At 36.2% G+C, this 14,409-nt stretch overlaps 1 protein-coding gene across 1 annotated transcript in view; it reads left to right on the top strand.

Moving 5' to 3' along the window:
* Nucleotides 1-4,203: 4,203 nt before the first annotated feature.
* LOC143647666 (olfactory receptor 5K1-like) overlaps nucleotides 4,204-14,409 on the top strand; it is a 180,421-nt gene continuing 170,215 nt past the window's right edge. The window contains 1 exon segment of the mRNA XM_077117486.1: nucleotides 4,204-4,389. The gene's annotated coding sequence lies outside the window, so the exon portion shown is untranslated.

The raw sequence follows: 14,409 nt of genomic DNA, 5'->3' as shown, positions 1-14,409 counted from the left end.
AAAAATCTAATTACCTAATTGCTATTTGTAGCCTCCAAGAAAACCTAATCTAGCACATTCCAATTATACTCAGCAATTTCAAGGTTTTTCTTCTTTTTTGTTTCACATTCAAATATCAAGAATTTAGGATTTTGCCCACACCACCCGAACCCTTGCTTGGTCTCTTCTAACTTTGTAGGTCTAGCCTGACTTTACGGCATTCCTAGTGGATACTCTTGTTGTTTCTTCTTGTACCATCAGTTTAGGTATCTGCATCCATTTCTAGTACTCAGTTTGTATTGATTTTCATCTAAAACATCTACTCGTCTAATCCACAAGGCTTACAGTTGACTGGTTTGAAGCTGTACGTACCCTGAAAAGATCATGTTCTGAAAGCTAATCCATTCCTGTGCATGTGGACCATTATAAGTAGGATCTTAACTGGAGATGTTACACACCTCATTCAGCATGTCTTAATTCTCTTACTGGAGTCCTTTATAAGAGGATAAAAGACACAGAGAAGATAAAGAAAAATGCCTTGGAGAACTTAAGAGATGAGATTCAGAGAAGCACACAGAAAAACTGTAAGAGAAAAGCCAGAGAACCTGAGAGGCAAGGACACACACAGGAGCTCAGAGAGGAAGCCATTGAAGCCAGAAGCTGGAATCAGTGAAAGCCTGGAGAGAAGGGAGAGACCAGCATAACTGCCATGTGCCTGGCTATTTTTTTTTTTTTTTTTGCATGGGCAGGCACCAGAAATCGAACTCAGGTCTCGGCCGTGGCAGGCAAGAATTCTGCCACTGAGCCACCATAGCACTGCCCCATATACCTGACTATTTAATAGAGGATTTGAGGATTGCTGGTAGCCAGTCTTTCAGGAGAAAGTATGGCCTTTTGATGCTTTGATTTGGACATTCTCACAAACTAAGAACTATAAGCTTGTAAGTTAATAAATACCCATTGTAAAAGCCAACCCATTTCTGGAATATCGCATTTTGGCAGCTTTAGAAAACTAAAACTCTGACACTTTCTCTTTCGCACTTTGTTAATTTTTGGGTAAGTTACTTTGAGCTCCTCTTTACTGGGTCCAGGGAAAGCTGACAGGCACCATTTTCGCACTTTGATGACTTGCTACCTTGGCCCAAATATCCCCAAACTTCTATTGACATTTGATTGTATCCCCATCTCCATTCTCAGGTTATTTATTTAGATTTTAAATGAAAAATCATTTTCATTTAAATGAAATGAAATGATAGGGCAGAGTGCTATCAAAACAAAATGCAACTATTCCCCTCAACCTTCCTTTTTTCTTGGCCTGGACTTATTAAATCTAGGATGATGCATAGCTCTTATATCATAACACATGCTTACCAAATTTACTTTTATGGAGTATATTTTGCTTTGAAATGGCACTCACAAGCAAGGCTTTCTGTTAATCTATTCACTCTTCCTGGAATTTCAGAGGTGCATTTGCAAATTAAAAAATGCCTACCATGTTCCTGTGAAAGAGATACAATTATAATTTCCATGTCACAGATGAGAAAGCTGAAGCCCAATATAGTTGAGTCACTTGTTTGATGTCACACAGTAGCATCTGCAATTTGAATCCCAGGGATCTCCAAAACCCACAGATCCTACTATAAAACTCAAGTTCTTAACTATCCTGTCAGAAGTCACAAAAGGTCAGCTAGGATTTACACAGAAAGGTTTTTTCTCATTTAGTCCATACAGTGTAGAAGAGCATAGTATTTTTTTCTCAATAATTTTCCAAGGTTTAAAATTAGGAGAATTTTTATAAAAACAAATTTCACATTTTATTATTTTTTTGTGAAGCTGTGGGTTTACAGAACAAACATAAAATACAGGATTCCCACAAACTGCCTCACCACCAGCACCTTGCATTGGTTTGGAACATTTGTTACAATTGATGATAGCACATTTTTAAATTGTGCTTTTTTTGAAAGAGGAGTTACCTTTGTTACAATTAATGAAAGATTATTTAAATAGTATTATTAACCATCATCCGTAGTTTCCTTAGATGCATTTTTTTCATTTATTATCCTATTATTGACACCTTGTATTAATGTCATACATTTTTTATAATCCATGAAGGAACATTCTTATATTTGCATCATTACCCATAGACCATTGTCTTTAATAAGGTTATACATTCCAACATATTATCTTTTAATTTTTACTCTAGTAACATATACAACCTAAAGTGTCCCCTTTTTAGTACATTCATCTATATAATCTGGTACTGTTAAATACCCTTATAATACTGTGCTACCATCACCACTATTCTTTTCCACCCTTTACAATCAACCCTAAAGGAAATTCTGTACAAATTAAGTGTAAACTCTCCATTGTCCAAACCCAATCTATCTCCTGGTAAACTATAACCTAGATTCTAAATCTATGAATTAGCTTGTTATATTAAAGTTCCTATCAGTAAGATCATACACTATTTGTCTTTTTGGGTTTGGCTTATTTTACTTAACATAATGTCTTCAAGGTTCATCCATGTCATCACATGTATCAGGACTCCATCCCTTTTTATGGCTGAAAATTACTCCACTGTGTGCGTATATATATATATATATCACATTTTGTTCATCCATTCATCAGTGACGATGCTTGGGTTGATTCCATATTTTGGCATTTGTGAATGTGCTGGTTTGAAGCTGCTATATACCCCTAAAAAGGTCATGTTCTCTTAATTCATTCCTGAGGGGGAAGACCTACTGTTGAGTGAGACATTTGATAAGTTGTTTCATGGAGATGTGACCCACCCCATTCAAGATGGGTCTTAATCCTCTTGTTGGAGTCCTTTATGAAAGGATAAAAAAAAAAAAAACTCTGAGAATATTGATCTGTTCTAATTGCTTTTGTGCAGAATTTTCTCAGAGAACTCAGAGAAGTTGACAGAGAAATGCCCATAGACAGTTAGAGACAGCCACTGAAACCAAACTGGGAGAGAAGACTCAGCAGATCTCACGATGTGCCTTTCCATGTGACAGAGGAACCCAAGATGCCAGAAGCTTTTCCTCAGAGAAGGCATCTTCTTCTTGATGCCTTAATTTGGACACTTTCATGGCCTTAGAACTGTAAATGTGTAATCTAGTAATTCCATTGAGAAAGCCAACCCATTTCTGGTATATTGCATTCTAGCAGCTTTAGCAATCCAAAACAGTGAACAATGCCACTGTCAACGCTGGTGTGCAAATATTGTTCTAGTCTCTACTTTCAATTCTTTTGTGTATAAACCTAGTAGAAGGACTGCTGGGTCCTATGGTAATTCTATACTTAGCTTTCTGAGGAACTGCCAAAGTGATTTCACAGTGGCTGCACAATTATACATCTCCCACCAACAATAAATGAGTGTTCTTGCTTCTCCACATCCTCTCCAATACTTGTTATTTTTCATTCTTTAATAGCTGCCATTCTAATGGGTGTGAAACAATATCTCATTGTTATTTTGGTATACATTTCCCTGATAGCTAATGATGTTGAGTACCTTTTCATGCACCTTTTGGCCATTCATATATCTACTTTGGAGGGACGTCTGTACACATCTTTTGTCCATTTTTAAATTGCATTGTTTGTCTTTTTATTGCTAAGTTGAAGGATTTCTTTATATCTTTTCTCCCATTGTGTAGGCTCAACTTGTTCTTGACATTTAGATTAGTCCATGTTTAATTGTCCAGTTTTTCTCAGCTCTTCATCATCTGATTCTTGTCCTGGATATGCCATACAAATTTTTATGATTACACTTTTGGTTCAATCTTTCATGTCCAGGGCAAAGCTGCTTTTCCTCTCTTCATTCGCTGAGAATCTTGATCTGTTCTATTTGTTTTTGTGCAGAATTTTCTTCCCAGTTCCTATGATTTGCTTATGTTCTGTTCCTCACTCAGTGCACTGTTTTCCTTATACTTTTTAGTTCTGGGACTCTTCAGTCGAAGAAGTTTAGTTCAAATTCTTTCATAAACTATATCTTACGCTGTGAGGATTTTCCACCTCTGGTTTCTTCCCTGTGATGTTATCCCACCATGGGGAATGAGATGGCGCTAATCCAGAAAGGAGAGTCTCTGCAGAAAAGTTCATTTTGCATCTAGGGAGTCCCACTGAGAGCGACTGGCTTGAATTACTGCAGCACTTGGCCACCATCCTGCTGAGGTTTCTCTCCACGTGACTCTGAGGCCCTTTTCTTCCTGCTGGCCTCATCAGCATGTGGTGTTCTACCTGGGTTCTCTGTGGACTTGGTGCCTGGATATGTGTGGGGTTCTATCTCACTGCTGTGAATTCCTCTAGTCTGTGTTCCCAGTGGGAGGAACCCAGGCCACTGCCTGTGGAGAACTCCAAGCTGAGCAGGACCTGGAGATGCGGAGAGAGGACAGACCAGTCCAGGATGTAAGTTTCCTTTTTAGATACTCGTCTCTTTCTTTGATTCATCGCTTGTAGAGTCCTTCTCCAATCTCTACCTTCTTCAGAGTTCTAAGCAAGTGGGATATGTCCTTATATTTGCTGAATCTCTGGGGAGCTTTTTTTCAGGGGATGTTTTGTGTCATCATTTGATCACATTATCTCTTAGGAAATCTCAACTTTTCCTGAAAAGCTGGGAGATATGGTAAATTTGTTTTTCTTTTGTTTTTAATGCATTCTGCCTGGTGCCACTGAACATTTGAATTTGTAACCCAGCATTAAAAATTCTGCAGCTAATCATATTTCATCGTTTCAATACTTGCAGTAAAAAACATTTACCAAGTTGCTATCACAAATTATAAAATATGTTGATTTGAAAAATTTCTCATTGCTCCAGCTCACCTTCATAGTGAAAATATTTTAAAAGCAGAGAAATTATGGAGCCAAGCCAGATATTTATTAGTTTATTAACAGTCAGATATATAATAAGTTATAAGAAAGCAAAATTAATGATATAAGTTAAACACATTAATTCTTTCTTTTTCTTTTTTTGGCATGGGCATGCTCCAGGAATCAAACCTGGGTCTCTGGCATGGCAGGCAAGAGTTTTGCCACTGAGCCACCATTGTACCACCGTACATTAATTCATTTTTAAAAGGGCTGTTTTATATAGCAGATAGTAGATGGTATAAACTGCATATTCATTTTTAAAAATTATTTCACTTTTACTAAGGAGGAGGTATAGATATGAACCAAGTAGAAATTAGGTAGAACAGTAATTATTTTTTTTACAAATTGTCTTAGTCTGCCTGGCTGCTAATGCAAATATCACCAAATGGATTAACTTAACAATCGAAATTTATAGTCTCATCATTTTGGTGACCAGAAGGATTGCTTCCTTCTGGGATTGGTAGCATGTGGTGCAGGTTTCTTGCAATCTTTGGGGCGCCTTGGCTTGTATCTGTGCCTCATATCAAAGGGTAATGTCCTTTCCTTTCTGTATTCTGTGACTTTTGGCTCTTTATAAGACCTAAGATAACCTGAATTAGGATCAACCCTCATTCAGTTTCGGCACACCTTAATTAAAAATAACATCTTCAAATAAAAGAAAAAAAAAGAAAAAAAAGAACATCTTCAAAAGGTCCTATTTGTAATAGTTTCATACCCACAGGAATGTGGATTAAAATTAAGAACGTGTTTTTCCTGTTTGTCCTCTGGTCCCCCAAAACATATGCTCTTCCCACATATAAAATGGTGACAATCACAACAACTCAAAAGCATAAGTCATTTAGTAACAACCTTTAATACAAAGTCTAATCAAAAGAAGTTATGGGTATGCTCTGTCCTGGGGTAAAATTCCTTTCCTTCCGTAGACCTATGAAACCTAGAAAACAAGTTCTCTGCTTCCACAGTATAATCATGGGTCAGGTATAGGATAGACATTCAAGTTCCTGAAGGGACAAATTGGAAGGAAAACCAGGTCACAGGTCCTATGCAGGTCTAAAACCCAGCAGGAAAAATTGCCGTTACATTTCAAGTTCTGAAAATCATCTCTGGATTGATGCTTTATCCCCTGCTTGTTGGGGCAGCAGGCATGTCTTTCTGAAAGCTGGAGCTTTGATCCCATCCTCTCTGAGCACTGGAGTTTAGGAACCACCCTCTCCTGGCATGGGAAGTAGTGGCTGAATTCTCCCCAAACACCTGGATCAGAGGCCCCCTCCTCTGAGCCCTGAGCAGATGGCTTGCCCTCTCCAGATGCAGTGGAAGACCCACCTCTTCTGTAGGTACAGATGGGCTCTCTCTCTTGGCCTCAGGAAATTTCTTAGGTCCAGGCCTCTGCCTCCATGGTTCTGCCCTTGAAGGCATTCATCATTCAATTTGTTTTTTTCTGTCCTGTTCAGTTCAAGCTGACAGTCATCCACTCACACAAATTTCACAAAAAACCTTATTGGCTTTCATGTAGGTCAAGCAGGTCCCACGATCCAACAAAATAATTATCCACAGATCCTTCTTAGAAAAATACAGTTCCAATACTGACCTCCTTTGAGATGGCTGACTGGATACATGTTCAGCCACATTGTCTTTAGCAAGGTCTTGGTTAGCCACATTCTTTCAAGGAGACTTTTCATGAAGACACTTCTTGGGAGTTAGGGAGAACCTTGATGGGACCATTCCTAGCCTTAGTCTCAGAACACATGATCTGGATAGGCTGACAATTTTCCAAATCATTAATTGTTGGTTTCAGTAATCAGTTTATCTCTTTCCTCTCTCATTTCACTAAATCTGCAAAAGGAAACCAAAATTCATCTTACACATTTAGTTTAGATATTTCCTTGGATAAATATGCAAGTTCATCACTTGCAGGCTCTGTCTTGCATCCAATATCAGAACATACTTTCACCAAGTTCTCTATCACTTTATAACAAGAGTTGTCCTTTTCCAACTTTTATCATACACTCATCATTTTCATCTAGAGCCTCACCAGAAGTATCTTTAAGTACCATACATATACCAACAGTCTCTTCAAAGCAATTTAGGTTTGTTCTCCAAGTTCTCAAATTTCTTCCAGCTTCTGCTAATTTCCCAATTTTAAAGCCAGGTCCACATTTTCAGGTATTAGGTGTATAATAGCAGCATCCTACTTTCCAATAATAACAACAAAAGTCTTAATTTCCAGGCTGCTATGACAGATACCACAAAACAGGTTTGCTTAAACAACTGGAATTCTTGTCTCATGGATTTGGTTTGCTCCCTTCTTGGGATCAGTAGTGTCTGGTGTTGGTTTGTAACAATTCTCAGAGTTTGTTTGTGTTATGGTTAGGCTCATGGTGCCCTAACCATGAGCCTAACCATAACACCAAAAACTTGGTCAGGTTTTGGTGCCCATTTGCTCTGTCGAGCAAGCACTGGGCTGGTAATTACAGTGAGGACATTTTATGGACTTAACTCATCAGTAAATTGATTGAATCTGGTTGATCACATCTAAAATCAATTGAGGAGATTGGCTTTATCAGTGAGAGAAATTTCATCCAATCTGTTGAATAGATGCACTATCCTGTATTCTGCAGATGTCAGTAACCAGCAATCTCTCCCAGATAATACATTCTTCATTTTGTAGGGAGGATCTAATGAGGATTGGATAAATTGGAAGAGTTTATTCCAAAATTCCTTGCTTAAAGAGAAGGATATAAGTCCCTTCTATGGAAGTGAGGAAGAGGAAAAAGGGTTTCCACCAGGTAACATTAATAGTTTATTGGAACAAATTGTGTTAGGGAGTAGGAATCAATAGTAAGAATTGTCAAGAGTTGAAATAAGATAGCATAACTTTTTAATAGAATCAGTTTTATAACTTTAAATGGTCATTCTTAGTATCTTGAGATATAGCTTAAGAAAAATGAATAGCAAAATCTTGGAAAAGTTCTGAGTATTGTGAAGAAAGGTACCAAGGATATCACAGATGCTTGGGAACACAATCCAAGCTGAGTAGAGAAAACAAAAACAGCAGTTTGGAGGAGGACTGAGAGGAACCGAAAGTTTTCAGGACAGGGGAGGGAAAGTTCATGCCCTGGAACACTAAGGACTGAGTTAGTGATAGGAAGGTGATACATTATTTCATAACTCAGATATTTTTAAAGGTGAAGACAAAGCAGAAAGATGATTATATTTATTTCTCATATCACATTAAAAATCTTCGTAAAAGTAGAAATAATAGAAATTGGACTTTACTCAATGAACTCTGATCCGAATGTGCAAATGCTTATGTGTGAAATATTGTATTAATTGTGCTAATAAGAGAAATTTTAACAATGAAGAGGACTCTAATGGTAACTTTTATACAGTAGATAATCATTCTAATTTATTCCTTTTTCAATTTAGATTTTTCACAGATATATGCCAGGAGATGGCATTTATCTGTAATTTATTTGTGTAACTTTGGAAAACAGTTTGGTAGTTTCCTAAAGAGCTAAGATACACCCACTATAGAATCCAGCCATTCCAACTTAGGTATTGCCAGTAGAAGAATAAAACATCCATCCATGCAAATGTGTTTTCACAATGGTTCTAATTGTTATATGCAAAAAAATGGAAAATAAAAAACCAAACAAAAATCCATCAACTGAAAAATGGATAACAACCTTTCATATAGCTATACAGTGAACTATTACTCATCTATAAATGTAATGAACTATTGATAAACTAACATGGTTGAATATCAAAATAGTTTTGCTAAGTGAAAAAAGAAAGAAAAAAACCCATATACATCCATATACACTCTACGATTTCAGTATCTAAATATGTAGAAAATGGCAACTAACCTGTAGTGACAGAAAGCAAATCAGTGGTTGGCCTGTGTTTGGAGTTGGTAGAGAAGAATTTCAAAGAGGCATAAGACACTTTTGAGGTAAAAGGATATTTTCAGTATCTTGATTATGGTGATTATTTTGCAGATTTGTACATTTGTCAAAATTTATCAAGCTGTACTCTAGAATTATGGCAATTTTTAAATATACCAATTACAGTGCAATGTAGCAGCTTAAAAGAAAGGGCAAAAAGGTGGTATGCAAACTGAAGCAGCAATCCAGACTTCCTCAAAGCTAGGCAATAAAATGAAGCAGGAAATAATTCTATAAAATGTAACAAAGCAGTAAATTTAAGCCAAATTTTGGTTGGATTAAGAGCTACCTCTGCCCATCACACTATTTACTTCTTCATTCTTCATATGTTTTGCAATGGCTCCTCTCGTTATTTATCCTCCCCTTCTTTGGATTTTCTCAGAAACTTATATGAAGCAGGAGAATAGTTTAAACAAACTACTGAGAACATGGCCTCTGTGGCGATTAAACATTTTTTTTAAGAATCCTCATGCTGTGGAAATGGTTTCATGCCACTATACAGATATCACCTCCAAATGTCACAAAGAAGTTAATTTTATTTTTTCTGAAAGAATGTTCATTGTTTATTCCCTGCAACAATGTTCAAAAGGAAGATCTAAATATGTTTCTACTATGTTCAAACTCCTTCAGTAATTTACCTTTAAGTTGAAGTGAAGAGCAAGGTCCCTGACCTACCCCCTTGAGAGGGTCTTGTTATCTCAGGAGTTCTCCTTAGCCACATCTGGCACCTCCCTGCTTCTCTCTTTGCATACCCACCACAATGATAATTTTTGTTCAGCCAAATTCTCTAGCTCCTTCAGTGATCTGGTTCTGTAGAGGGCAAGTGTCCATAGGAATTTCTTGTTAGAAATGAAGATCCTTGGGCCCCATGGCAAACTTTCCCAGAGGAAATTGTCACTGTTACAGGACCTCCAGGAGATTCATGGGCATTAAAGTTTGGGAAGCACTGATTTAGACTGCCCTTTGTTGAAATTCTTTGTCTTTATTTTTCTTTTGTCCTTCTTTTTTTGCTTGGTTGATTGCTACTCATCCTTCAAATTTCAGTTCAACGTGAGGAGCTAAGTACATTGAACTACAGTTTGCAACTGGGGGACAACTTTCCTTGGCTTTGATTCATGGAAGGAATCTAGTACTTTGGCCTCATCAGAATCAAGTATTTATGGCTCAGACAAGACCATTGTCTTCAACAAACATAGAGAAAGAAATTTTAGATATAAAACGAAGTTTGTGTATACATGTCAGAAATTCCATCCATGGTAAAAATGGTGGCGTAAAATACAATTTTAATTGTTACAACTAGATGTGTCTGTAATGACTTGAGGTTCATAATTTCAAAGTCTCTCATGCCCTGTGGAACAACTTGGACTTCCCATAGGTGTCCAAGTCAACAATACCAAGATGAACAGTTTAACTTTCTCCTAAAGGGAATCCCTGGACATGCTTAGGGGAATTTCACTTGTGCAGTTTTACAATTGGTTGCTGTTTTCTCAAAGCAAATTTATATAAGCTACATTTTCCTGAGTTGGGAAATAAAAATTCCAAGATAAATCAGTGGGAAAAGAATTGCTACTAATGTTATTATCATTATTGTGACACTGTATTGTTTCTGCTTTAGAAAACCTAAAGCCTTTAAAGGGACCCCACAGTTTCATAAAGTAAGAGAGAAATGATTTCTTTAATATTCATTATTTGTATATAAAAATAAAAAATACTGCTTAAGTTATAATGATTTTGGTTGAATTATAATGAATTTGGTTGACTTTACAAGATGGTAAAATAACCTGGTAAAAATTGAAAAAGAATTAGTGGATTAACTATATATTTTATTTAAAAGATTGTAAAATCTGTATAAGCAAACCAGCTGTTAGACTCAATTAATTATATCTTATAATCTTGTTTACTTAACTATAGTGACTTTTTTTTCTTTTTTTATTAATTAAAAAAAATTAAAAAAACATTTAGAAATCATTCCATTCTACATGTACAATCAGTAATTCTTAATATCATCACATAGTTGCATATTCATTTCTTAGTACATTTGCATCGATTTAGAAAAAGAAATAAAAAGACAACAGAATAAGAATTAAAACGATAATAGAGAGTAAAAAAAACCCTATACCTCACATGCAGCTTCATTCAATGTTTTAACATAATTGCATTACAAGTAGGTAGTATTGTGCTGTCCATTTCTGAGTTTTTATATCCAGTCCTGTTGCACAGTCTGTATCCCTTCAGCTCCAATTACCCCTTCTCTTTTTTTTTTAATTAATGAAAAAAATGAAATTAACCCAACATTTAGAAATCATACCATTCTACATATGCAATCAGTAATTCTTAACATCATCACATAGATGCATGACCATCGATTCTTAGTACATTTGCATCGGTTTAGAAGAACTAGCAACACAACCGAGAAAGATATAGAATGTTAATATAGAGAAAAAAATAAAAGTAATAATAGCAAAAACAAAACAAAACAAAACAAAACAAAACAAAAACCTATAGCTCAGATGCAGCTTCATTCAGTGTTTTAACATGATTACTTTACAATTAGGTATTATTGTGCTGTCCATTTTTGAGTTTTTGTATCTAGTCCTGTTGCACAGTCTGTATCCCTTCAGCTCCAATTGCCCATTATCTTACCCTGTTTCTACCTCCTGCTGGACTCTGTTACCAATGACATATTCCAAATTTATTCTCGAATGTCCGTTCACATCAGTGGGACCATACAATATTTGTCCTTTAGTTTTTGGCTAGACTCACTCAGCATAATGTTCTCTAGGTCCATCCATGTTATTACATGCTTCATAAGTTTATCCTGTCTTAAAGCTGCATAATATTCCATCGTATGTATATACCACAGTTTGTTTAGCCACTCTTCTGTTGATGGAGATTTTAGCTGTTTCCATCTATTTGCAATTGTAAATAACGCTGCTATAAACATTGGTGTGCAAATGTCCGTTTGTGTCTTTGCCCTTAAGTCCTTTGAGTAGATTCCTAGCAATGGTATTGCTGGGTCATATGGCAATTCTATATTCAGCCTTTTGAGGAACCGCCAAACTAACTTCCACAGTGGTTGCAACATTTGACATTCCCACCAACAGTGGATAAGTGTACCTCTTTCTCCGCATCCTCTCCAGCACTTGTCATTTTCTGTTTTGTTGATAATGGCCATTCTGGTGGGTGTGAGATGATATCTCATTGTGGTTTTGATTTGCATTTCTCTAATGGCCAGGGACATTGAGCATCTCTTCATGTGCCTTTTGGCCATTTGTATTTCCTCTTCTGATAGGTGTCTGTTCAAGTCTTTTTCCCATTTTGTAATTGGGTTGGCTGTCTTTTTGTTGTTGAGTTGAACAATCTCCTTATAAATTCTGGATACTAGACCTTTATCTGATATGTCACTTCCAAATATTGTCTCCCATTGTGTAGGCTGTCTTTCTACTTTCTTGATGAAGTTCTTTGATGCACAGAAGTGTTTAATTTTGAGGAGCTCCCATGTATTTGTTTCCTTCTTCAGTGTTCTTGCTTTAGGTTTAAGGTCCATAAAACTGCCTCCAGTTGTAAGATTCATAAGCTATCTACCAACATTATCCTCTAGCTGTTTTATGGTCTTAGACCTAATGTTTAGATCTTTGATCCATTTTTAGTTAACTTTTGTATAGGGTGTGAGACATGGGTCTTCTTTCATTCTTTTGCATATGGATATCCAGTCCTCTAGGCACCATTTATTGAAGAGACTGTTCTGTCCCAGGTGAGTTGGCTTGACTGCCTTATCAAAGATCAAATGTCCATAGATGAGAGGGTCTATATCTGAGCACTCTATTCGATTCCATTGTTCGATATATCTATCTTTATGCCAATACCATGCTGTTTTGACCACTGTGGCTTCATAATATGCCTTAAAGTCAGGCAGCGCGAGACCTCCAGCTTCGTTTTTTTTCCTCAAGATGTTTTTAGCAATTTGGGGCACCCTGCCCTTCCAGATAAATTTGCTTATTGGTTTTTCTATTTCTGAAAAATAAGTTGTTGGGATTTTGATTGGTATTGCATTGAATCTGTAAATCAATTTAGGTAGGATTGACATCTTAACTATATTTAGTCTTCCAATCCATGAACACGGTATGCCCTTCCATCTATTTAGGTCTTCTGTGATTTCTTTTAACAGTTTTTTGTAGTTTTCTTTATATAGGTTTTTTGTCTCTTTAGTTAAATTTATTTTATTCTTTTAGTTGCAATTGTAAATGGGATTCGTTTCTTGATTTCCCCCTCAGCTTGTTCATTACTAGTGTATAGAAAAGCTACAGATTTTTGAATGTTGATCTTGTAGCCTGCTACTTTGCTGTACTCATTTATTAGCTCTAGTAGTTTTGTTGTGGATTTTTCCAGGTTTTTGACGTATAGTATCATATCGTCTGCAAACAGTGATAGTTTTACTTCCTCCTTTCCAATTTTGATGCCTTGTATTTCTTTTTCCTGTCTAATTGCTCTTGGTAGAACCTCCAGCACAATGTTGAATAATAGTGGTGATAGTGGACATCCTTGTCTTGTTCCTGATCTTAGGGGGAAAGTTTTCAATTTTTCCCCATTGAGGATGATATTAGCTGTGGGTTTTTCATATATTCCCTCTATCATTTTAAGGAAGTTCCCTTGTATTCCTACCTTTTGAAGTGTTTTCAACAGGAAAGGATGTTGAATCTTGTCAAATGCCTTCTCTGCATCAATTGAGATGATCATGTGATTTTTCTGCTTTGATTTGTTGATATGGTGTATTAAATTAATTGATTTTCTTATGTTGAACCATCCTTGCATACCTGGGATGAATCCTACTTGGTCATGATGTATAATTCTTTTAATGTGTTGTTGGATACGATTTGATAGAATTTTATTGAGGATTTTTGCGTCTATATTCATTAGAGAGATTGGTCTGTAGTTTTCTTTTTTTGTAATATCTTTGCCTGGTTTTGGTATGAGGGTGATGTTGGCTTCATAGAATGAATTAGGTAGTTTTCCCTCCACTTCAATTTTTTTGAAGAGTTTGAGGAGAGTTGGTACTAATTCTTTCTGGAATGTTTGGTAGAATTCACATGTGAAGCCATCTGGTCCTGGACTTTTCTTTTTAGGAAGCTTTTGAATGACTAATTCAATTTCTTTACTTGTAATTGGTTTGTTGAGGTCATTTATTTCTTCTTGAGTCAAAGTTGGTTGTTCATGTCTTTCCAGGAACCTGTCCATTTCATCTAAATTGTTGTATTTATTAGCGTAAAGTTGTTCATAGTATCCTGTTATTACCTCCTTTATTTCTGTGAGGTCAGTAGTTATGTCTCCTCTTCCATTTCTGATCTTATTTATTTGCATCCTCTCTCTTCTTCTTTTTGTCAATCTTGATAAGGGTCCATCAATCTTATTGATTTTCTCATAGAACCAACTTCTGGTCTTATTGATTTTCTCTATTGTTTTCATGTTTTCAATTTCATTTATTTCTGCTCTGATCTTTGTTATTTCTTTCCTTTTGCTTGCTTTGGGATTAGTTTGCTGTTATTTCTCCAGTTCTTCCAAGTGAACAGTTAATTCCTGCATTTTTGCCTTTTCTTCTTTTCTGATATAGGCATTT

This window comes from Tamandua tetradactyla, chromosome 10, assembly GCF_023851605.1.
Source record: "Tamandua tetradactyla isolate mTamTet1 chromosome 10, mTamTet1.pri, whole genome shotgun sequence".
Lineage (NCBI taxonomy): Eukaryota > Metazoa > Chordata > Mammalia > Pilosa > Myrmecophagidae > Tamandua > Tamandua tetradactyla.
Note: the sequence above shows the minus strand (reverse complement) of the source record. Positions and strands in the feature narration are given on the sequence as shown.